Consider the following 9,653-nt stretch of genomic DNA (forward strand, 5'->3'; position numbering starts at 1 on the left):
TAATAAGAGAAAAGCCAGGAGGGCAGAATCCCACTTAATGGCCACAGCAAAATTATTTCAAGATTGTCTTATGAGTTATGGCACCCCCTCCCCCCCCCCTTTTTTTTTTTTTGCAGTGACAGGTATGATGTAATTCACAAATTTCACCGGAGTCAGTCATCTCAACACTGATTATGCTGTCAATTAGTAAATGAATATGGGTGCAAAGGGGAAAAAAAGAGTTAATAACTCTGCAAAAGGAGTTGTCAAGCTCCCAAAATACATAAAGGACATAGTGAGGTAGACAGATTGTAAAACTTGTCCAATCACAATATAACTGCCTATTTGCAAGTAACAGGAGTGAGCGCACTTAAACTGATTTTACACTTTTTATTTGTAGAAAACACCATGTCTTAAATCTATCTGGCTGAAATCAATACAGGCTTTCATGCAGTATTAAAAAAGATGAAAGTTATCACAAAAAGGTCTATCAGGAGCAGAAAAGTATTTTTAAGAAATTAAGTAATTTATTTTGGTGTATATGCTCCTTGTGAACGTGTGTCTGATGTATTAAGGTCAATTTAAGGTTTTTTTTTTTATCAGTAAGTGTAAAAGTACCAGTGAAATGCAAAATGAAATGCCAAGTGTTTAAAAGTCGACTAGTTTCTGTTTGGGTGATTGTGCTCAGTCTCTGACGGTTTCTGAGCTCAAACTCTGTGCAGGCTAACATCTGTTCCTCTCTGCCTCCACAATAGCACAACTCAGCCGGGATGCAAAGAGAGGTCAAAAGATCAGTGCCTTCCCCTCATTCACACACACACACACACACACACACACACACACAGTGGGAGGGAGAGAGATGGAGAGAGATAACTCTCACCGGCTGCTGTTTTCCTATTGTGCGCTTTGCGAGGATAGGGCAGCGATGAAAACGCGCACCTGCTTTACAGGCATTACGGTAACGCGGCAAACTGTCCCCTCGCAACACACACACTCCACACTCGTACACACACACACACACACACCCTGCACTAGTGATTCAACCCTGATTTCCAGCGAACGAGCAAGCAACAGACGAGATGCCAAAAAGTGAGGACCGCTGGAGAGGTTATACACGCTGAATAAGCCTCTTGAATCGCGGGGGAAGCGGACGCAACACAACAAGACGCTCATTCTCCGCGGCAACTTGCGCACAGTGCCAGAGTTTTAGCGGCAGTATTGTTCTGACTTCACTCCAGAGGGGCCACTTCGAGGAGAGAGGACGCACACAAAAGGGAAAAGGAAAGGACTAACGAGCACGCTTTGTCGTTGAAAGTAATGGTCCTGCGATCTTAGATCCTAGATTTCCCTCTCTCTCCTCTCTTTCTTTCAATTTTTGTTTTGAAATTTTTCCCCCCGTCTCTTCGGTTTGTGTCCCCCTTTGTCGCCGTGAGAGAGTGGACGCGCCGGAGGTTTGAGGAGCAGAAGCGGGGCTGTCCACATGGTCCAACCACTGGCGTGAAAGTTGACTTCTTCAGAAACCAAGAGAACAGGTTGATGCATTATCTACACGTTCCTTTCCCCTTTTACCTTCCTCACTCTCTGTGCTTCCACTGCAACTCTCTCATACACACATTATTCTCTACGAAAAGCCAAAAAACACATCGAACTTCAACTTTGCATCGCACATTGTTTGTCAAAGTCCTCCAAGTCAGACTATTAATATAATGCGCCGTATTATACGGCGGGGTCACACTCGTAGTCCTCTTTCAGACTTTCCTCCGACTGTTTCACTTTAACTTTGAGTCTGTTCTGGCATGTTGACTGCGAAACTTAGCCACGTTTTAAATTCCTCTTTGAAGTCGTTGTCTTCAACTTTTCCGTTTCTTCAACAAAACTAAAATCCGCGTTGGAATCGGTTTCGTCCACCTCTTTGCCACTTTAGCACGCGTTTATTTACAGATTAAGAATCCCGTTTTGAAACATACAATCATTTTAATGGGATGGTGTAATTTATTTGGCCTCTTAGCATTTATCAAAGCATAGTTCCGTGGAACCGGATGGCCAGTGCTTACAGAAAGTCTCGATGTCCGAAGTCTTCGCTCATGAGACAACAAAAAGTTTTCCTCGCAGGTTGGGACTGTCGAGTGGAGGCAACAGAGTTTGCCTTCGCGTCCCTGTTAATAATCCTTATTAAGGGATTTGGTCATAAACACTAACACAGGTCGTGTGGCGATCATTTTCCACAGCCCGCCTGAGAATTGTTTGAGTGCTTTGCCCTGGCTTTCTACCTGATTCTCCCCCAGTTGTTAAATATTCTCTGGGTTTTGGAAAGCTGAATGTCGTTTCTGGCAATTAAACAATACCGTTCAAAATTATAAAAGGGGCTTCACAATCCTCCCTAAACACGATAGACCCCTGGTCTTAGCAAAGATTTTGAAATGATTTCTAGTGGACGTGTAGTCAGTAGGTCAGGGGACAAATGATTTTGACTTTTCAAATTGGAGCCATTGTTGTGGGACCTCATTGACTTTTGATGCGTCTCTTGTATTTTCCATGTGATCTTGTCGGATTAAACAGAAATATGCAGACGAATGTCTTCGCAGAGGGAGGAAAGTTGTTCATGCCTGATCAATTTTGACTCCACCTAAATATTAAAAGGATCAAATCAACAGTGTCAACACTGATCATACCCGGGATCGTTTGAAATTACACTGATTACAAGAGAAAAATACGCGAGTTCATATCTTTTTGATACCAAAATATAAAATATTAAATGTATTCCCATTTAAAGCCGATGTAGACAATATTTTAAAATTAGAAACAGGGGTTAAAGTCTCTGCATGGCTCGTGTTCCTTCCCTATTTTTATAGTCAGAAACCGCCTGAAAGTTGGCCTGCACCACAACGGGAACAAAATCTTCTTCGAGTAGCCTTAAAGAAAATCTTCCTACCGGACCTGTGTGTGTATATATATATATAGTTTATATATTATAGTGAGATGAACAGGTTTGACGTTATATAACACTGTAGCATCAACTTGGGTGTTTGGCAAAAAAAGTTGCTGTTGTTCTTTTCTCCTGTCAGGAAATATGAGGCGTCAGCCAGAACATTCCCGCATGTCAGATGGACTCTGCCCGCATGATGTCAAGCTGCAAACACACACACACACACACACACACACATACATGTAGAATGAGTTAATGTTTCAGTTCACACAAAGGGAGAGAGATGAAATGACAACTAATTGCTGTTAGTTGTCTGTCACTGAGAGAAAAGCATACACGGCCGTGTGGGTGCACACCCTGACACGAGCATTATTGCCCCGTGATTGATGGGCGCCGGGGCATTTGGCATAATTAATTTTATTTACTGTGTCCTCTGTGTCTCCCCCTGTCCTCTGTGGTGGCATTTCCGCGACGCGATGACACACTTTTAATTGCACTTTAATAGAAGATCCAGCGGGAATGAAAAAGCTCTTCATCACGTTTTACGACCTTGTCACATTTCCGGTGTCACGCAGGAAAGCAGGTATTTTGTGGTGGCTCGGAGCTGCTGCTGCAAAGTGAATGCAAAAAAAGAGTTGATTTCACCTGTAAGGAGCTTATATGTTAATAATATTTGTAATGCACAGTGGCCTCTTGTTGCTCTTTAATTAAAAAGTCGAATTTAGAGCCGAATTTTAACACAGTTTAATTTGATCATTTCGCTCTGGGCTTAAGAGGCTGGATGTATTTTATCAGCTGTATAATATTAAAGGGTGTTCAAATAGTTTATCCCCCAAATCTTAGATAAATATTTTCTACATACTTGTGTTTATATGAGAAATGTCTCTAAAATGTTTCTTAAAATGTGCCAAAAATATTTTTTGTCATATTTACTTCCGTTATTAAAATTATGATTTATCTCGGTTCTTTCAGGTTGTTTATTACCGATTTGGTCCTGTGAAGGCTCAGATGTCTCGTTTTTCATGTTTCAGGTTCCAACAAACTGCAGATTAATTTATTTATCTGTAATTTTACATTTAAAATGATCACAATTTAAACTTCTATTTAAACACTGCTACATTTACCAACAGTGTAAAATCGCTGTAAAGTTTCTGTCTAGTGCTGTGTGATAGGCCATCACATCAGTGACAGCCTTTACATGAAACTATAATAGGAGACAATGAAACAAAAAGAGCATTTGAGAGGCAGAAGTATAGTTATTTGGGAACAGAAGCGAGTGTGTGCAGGAAGCCAGAGGTGTCAGAGGCTGACTGACTATCCCTGCTTTCTGTGGGCTGTTGGGTGGCCGAGTGTGTTTGCCTCATCTGACTTCCTTCCACACTCTTTTTGCCTTTTCCCCCTGCTCTGGACAGCTGTGTCTTTCCCTTGTCCTGTTTTGTTTCACTGTTTGTAAGAGTCGCTGCTGATTTCCATGGGTTTCAGCCTCCGTTTCTGTTTAGCCCACTGACACACTGCTTAAATCGTGTTTTGCAGCTCGGTCCTGTGATGGGACTTGGAGCCTTGTATGAGACCGTCTAGAGACAGGCAGTAATGGCATTGGATCTCATCCGCTTTAAAACTCCTTCAGCTGGATTAAAAGCCACCAATATGATTATGTTAGTCCATAAACTCGCTGAGAGAGTCCTTACCCTCGGCATGAGCACATGGGAATGCATGTGTAGAACAGTGTATATATCTGAGTACGGGAGTGTTTCTACGTGAGAGTGCTTTTTTTCTCAATTCACCTGTCCTGCTTCAGTGAAAATGGGCAGTGTTTGAAGTTTTAAATGTCCTGTGCGTCGGTAGCACGGATGGCTCGCCTGTCCGTCTCTCCATCTCTGTATTAAAGCCCTCCTGATATCCCAAACCCACAAGTCTGAGTGGGCTTTTGGCTCCAAAGTGATGCTGAAGAGCACCCGTATACGACACTGCCATACATGTAGAGTTTGACCCACGACAGATGCTCACAGGTTTACTTCTATTGCAGCACTTAGTACATTAAAAGCAGAAATAGTTAAATTTTCAATACCCTTTAGATGGGGTTTGAGAAAAGCAAAAAAAATAAAAAAAAATAAAAAATGTGCAGGGAGCGATAGCATGTTTTTAAATGGAATTATTTCAAGTGTTATGAGAGTTATTTCTGAAGCTGCCGTTATTGCAGGGTGTGCACATTTGAACTGAAAATGTGTGATGGGCTTGTGAATGTGGAAGCAGGATATTTTACGTGATGTAACAACTGTGTAATTATTGGTTAACAGGAAACAAAATTCCATGTAGTGTATCATTGATTTTTGTGGAATAAAACTGTTCCGCTCAGTGACACTAAATATGATAAAAGCCTACACGTCTGATGCATTACACGAGCAATTACAGTTTGTTATTGTTTTTAAAAAATAGTTCAAGTAATGTCACTGAAATGAGTGGATTAAATGTTACCGTGCACGGTGGACTCTGCTGGTTGTGAATGTTTTGCTTTAGTCTGAGACCTGATTGTACATGTGGTTCTGATTGAACCTGTTACTTAGGAGAGGTTAGGTGCTTGAATACCTCTGTGCGTGTATGTCCGTCTGTCCATGTGTGCATGTTATACATTTTTTTCAAAGATGGGGTTTTGGTTTTTGTGATGGGTGGGAAGGTGATGTGGCGCAGTAAAGTTGCAGGACAGTCGAGGAAAGCCAAAAGTCGTCTCCTGGAGGCTGACCACCTGTCGTCATCTTTTGCTGCCTTTCCTTTGGCCTGTTGTGCCTTTTCAACGAGCTGTCATCGCACGCCTACTCGCAGGCCCACCTTGCTTCTCTAAAATTTACGCACTTTTCGCCCTCTGATTGATAAGCTAATCACTTGGCCTGGCGCGGTGGTTTAGCCCGTGGTCATTAACATGTCTGTGCACTTCAGATGAGTTTCTCTGTGTGTGAGAGTGGTGGCTGGGAGGCAGGCCGGCGCTGAGATGTTTCTTCATCTCCACAGAGCACCGGCCCATTAACAGCTGATGGATGTGGAAAGGAGTGACCCAATAGCTCAGAGCGGAAAAGACTGTTTCCTATGGGCGGGTGGAGGGGAGAAGGAACGCAAGAGAGGGACAGAGAGGGAGATACTGTAGAACATATGAGTGAAAGGCTATATGAAGCCAGGCAAACGACAGTGCAAGGGTTTCAGGTGGGTGTCATTATCACTGAGGAAGCATTAGATCAGAGCGTGCTTGGCACCTGAGGCCATGGCTCCAGCAGAGAGCTGGAGCTTGCAGCAAAGGGCTGTGGAGTCTGGGGGACTGAGGGTAGACTTTTGAAGCACGACACGAGGAGAAGTTTGATTTCAGAGACAGAAAGAGTCACACAGGATCACGAGGTCAGTGGAACAGCCAGGCAGAGGTCATGACATGGCCAGTAGAAGCTGAAAAACACCAGAGCAGTGTTGTGTGTGGAAACCACGAGGACGCCTGTTGTGTTCAAGTAGAGCATCTTCATGAAAAAGCTCTCATCGGTCATTGTGTCCCCTGCTAACTCTGCATTGCTTCTGACAGCTGTATTTGTGTTATGGATTTTCCTTCACTCCGTCCCGTCCCTCTTTCCTTAGTCGGCTCCGCTCCTCTCCATCGCCTCCACCCTATGACCTTTTGTAAGCACTTCATCAGAGAGCCGTTGGTGTTTTCTAAAGCGCCGCGACAAACTGACAGGGCGGCCGTCAATCGAACGAGGGAACCGAGGGAGCAGATCAGTGGAAAGCTTCGCTCAGAACAACAATGACTAAAACTTTCTGCAGCACTGCTTTGCTCTAATGTGTATTGAAAGGATGGCTGTGAAGGGTAGGTGGCAGCTGTGAAGCGCAAGACTAGAATGCTGTGGGTACGCGCGCATCCACACACACACACACACACACACACACACACACACACACACACTTTTCATAAACCATCTGACTGTGGAGAAGCGCTGCACAGCTCCTGAGTGCTCGTTTGTCCGCAGTCCTGCGGCGGTGAAATCTGCTGAGCGGACGAGTGAACGCACTGATGAAATGTAAGAGGAGGAATTTTGCACTTTCAGGTCCAGAAACTCAGCTGCAACCAGACTGAACTCAAGATCGGTTTTACAGCTTACATCTTAAGAAGTGTGAAAACAAACACAAAAAATACATTTTAAATGTATTTGCTCGCCACTTTACAAATTTTTGGTTGATCCCTGATAAGTTTTTAATGCAGTTATTCATCTCGATCCGAATTATTTCTCTATTCTTTTAGTCTGTGATTGTCATCAGAACATTTGAATTGCTTCAACCTGTGATGGTAGGAAATGAGTCATGCCACATTTCTTCTCGTCCCTGTTTCGTACCATCTTGGATCGGGAATAACCATTTAAATGCATCTCATTATGTTTTCTAATCCGTGAGGTATCAGGACGTTGGCTAACGCGGGCGAAAGTGAGGCTGGAGTGCTGGCGTGCACTGATCTTTTATGGTATTAGTATTTGAAGTATTAGTTCCGGGGGACATGGGATGCCTGCTTAAGCTATTAGCATGTGAGGCGCCGTGGGATGATCCATCCCCTGACAGGACGAGCTGTTAACCAGTGTTAAACCAAATCGCAAGAGGCTTCCTGGGTTGACGGATTGACAGAGCTCGCTGTCGCCTCTTGCTTGTGCCGCCCTTCCTTCCTCCTCTTCTACGCTTAACCTCACACAAAGATTTGTTGTTTGAAAAAGAATGAACTTTTCCTAAAGTGTAGAGGTGCATGGGAAATATTCAGAGAAGGGTTCGGATTAAAATGATTTAGAATTGAGATGTTTAGAGGTCAAAATAAGATGCTCTCCTCTCTGTTCTCCTCCTCGTTTTCCTCTTCTTGCGTCTGATTTCTTGCGGTTCTCGGGGTGAACAGACGGCGCAGGCTGCGCCCAGTGCGCCCAGTGCGCTGCGTCTTTATGGCTTCACCAGTCCCCCTTTCACAGGGAGGCAGGAGGGGACGACGGTGGCTGCTGGAGCCACTGCCGGGAGTCTTCGAGATCGCTCACAGACACGACGGATGCTGTTGCACTCCATGTGTGTACTCATAATGCGCGCTTGTGCGCCCGCGCGTGTGCAGCTACAATGAGTCGTCATTGAGCGGGTGACCCTGCACCTCTCCCCTCCTCGGACAGAATTCCGCAGGTTTTAGGTTTTGTTTTTCAGACGGCTGTCTGAGGAGAAGGGAAGCAAACAGGTCACCAGTTTGCCAACACGTGTGTGTTTTCAGACGTGTTGTTGTTCAGGGAGAATGAAGTTCTCTGTCACCGTTGTAGCCTGTGTTGCTGTAGTAGTTTGTGCTGGTTTGTCACTCTGCGGCTGCTCGCTGGGCATTGGAGCTGGTGTGTATTCGCGCGCACACGCACGCCTGTGTGTGGTGGGCATTGTTGACCGAGAGACATCTGCCACTAGATTATTCCCAGCTGTTATCTGAATAATTGTGTAATCCCCCCCCATCACTCCCTCCTCCCTCCGTCTTCTCCTTCTCTCCCTTCTTGCCCCCACATCGCTTCTTCTTCCTCCGGCTGATGAGACAGAGAGTGATGAGTCTCCCTTCTTGGTGGCACTTTGGGCTTTTTCAGGAGAGTTTATGAACGTGTTAGCTGGCATGTGTGTATGTGTGTGTGTGCGTGTGCGCCCCCTGGTCACCGGTTGCTGTCTGACATTTGTCGAAGGATTGGAAGTCCCCCACCACCCCACCCCACACACATCTCCCTCCTTCCACCTCTCCTCCCCTCCTCCCCCGTGGCTCTCGGGGAAATAAAAGTAGCCTAATCCTGCCAGATCAAGATTGCTGTCCACCACAGCTTTACCGGCCTCTCATGTTCCTGAGGAGCAAGAAGGCAGAGTGTGTATGTGTGTGCTTGCACTGTGGGCCTTCGGCCTTTGAAGCAGTGTTAGCTGTTTGCTGCCAGAGTCCTGGTCAGAGGGTGAGCTGAAGCTGAAAGAGCTGAAAAACAAGAAGAAAAGACGAGGTGAAAAGTATGAGAAGGTGGTGTTTGTGGAAAAGAGGAGTGTAGTCTGATTTGGGCGTTATTTAAGTTCCTGGGTCACCATTCAAGCTAAGGTAATTATTTTAAATTATTCTAACAGTCTGCATATGATACTGTTAAAATATATACTGATATCAGATTTTATGTTAATTAAAGAAATGTTTTCCTTTTCATTTTTACGTTCAATGCATCAATTCAAGTTTTAAAATGAAAAGAGTCACAATATTTTCTTTTAACAATTAATTACAATATTTTTTTTCCTGAACTGAAAGAGAAAAAACATTCAAATGTACTGCGGTCACATTCTCACTGTTCCACTGTATCTACAAAGACACAACACAGTGTTCAAACCCAGACATTTCTCCTCCTCCCACAGACATTTGTGGTCGACTTATAAAGAGACATACGTCCAATAAAAAGGGATATTTTATCAGACTTTTTTAAAACTTAGTTTGCAGCAAACAGTCACTTTCTTATATACTGCTTTTGTATTTTTAAGCACCTCTCCCTTCATCATTGGTCATGCACATTATAAGGAAAGATGTTCGTGTGTGTCACTCATAAGGCTACACACACACACACACACAGAGCATGTGTGCCTGCAGCTGCCAGGCCTGTCTTCATTCCTGGTTCTTAGCTGGTCGGAAAGTGTTCTTTTCCCTGTTGGAGCTCTGATAGTCACTCAGCACTCGCTGTCTCTCGTGTCTCCTCCTTGCCTGTTACTC

The 9,653-nt window shown here is 44.3% G+C and overlaps 1 protein-coding gene across 1 annotated transcript in view; it reads left to right on the plus strand.

The window, feature by feature from the left end:
- Window positions 1-871: 871 nt before the first annotated feature.
- LOC109956257 (forkhead box protein P4-like) overlaps window positions 872-9,653 on the plus strand; it is a 64,295-nt gene continuing 55,513 nt past the window's right edge. The window contains exon 1 of the mRNA XM_020593227.1: window positions 872-1,511. The gene's annotated coding sequence lies outside the window, so the exon portion shown is untranslated. The remainder of the gene's footprint in view (window positions 1,512-9,653) is intronic.

The sequence above is a fragment of the Monopterus albus genome, unplaced genomic scaffold (assembly GCF_001952655.1).
Source record: "Monopterus albus unplaced genomic scaffold, M_albus_1.0 scaffold18.1, whole genome shotgun sequence".
NCBI lineage: Eukaryota > Metazoa > Chordata > Actinopteri > Synbranchiformes > Synbranchidae > Monopterus > Monopterus albus.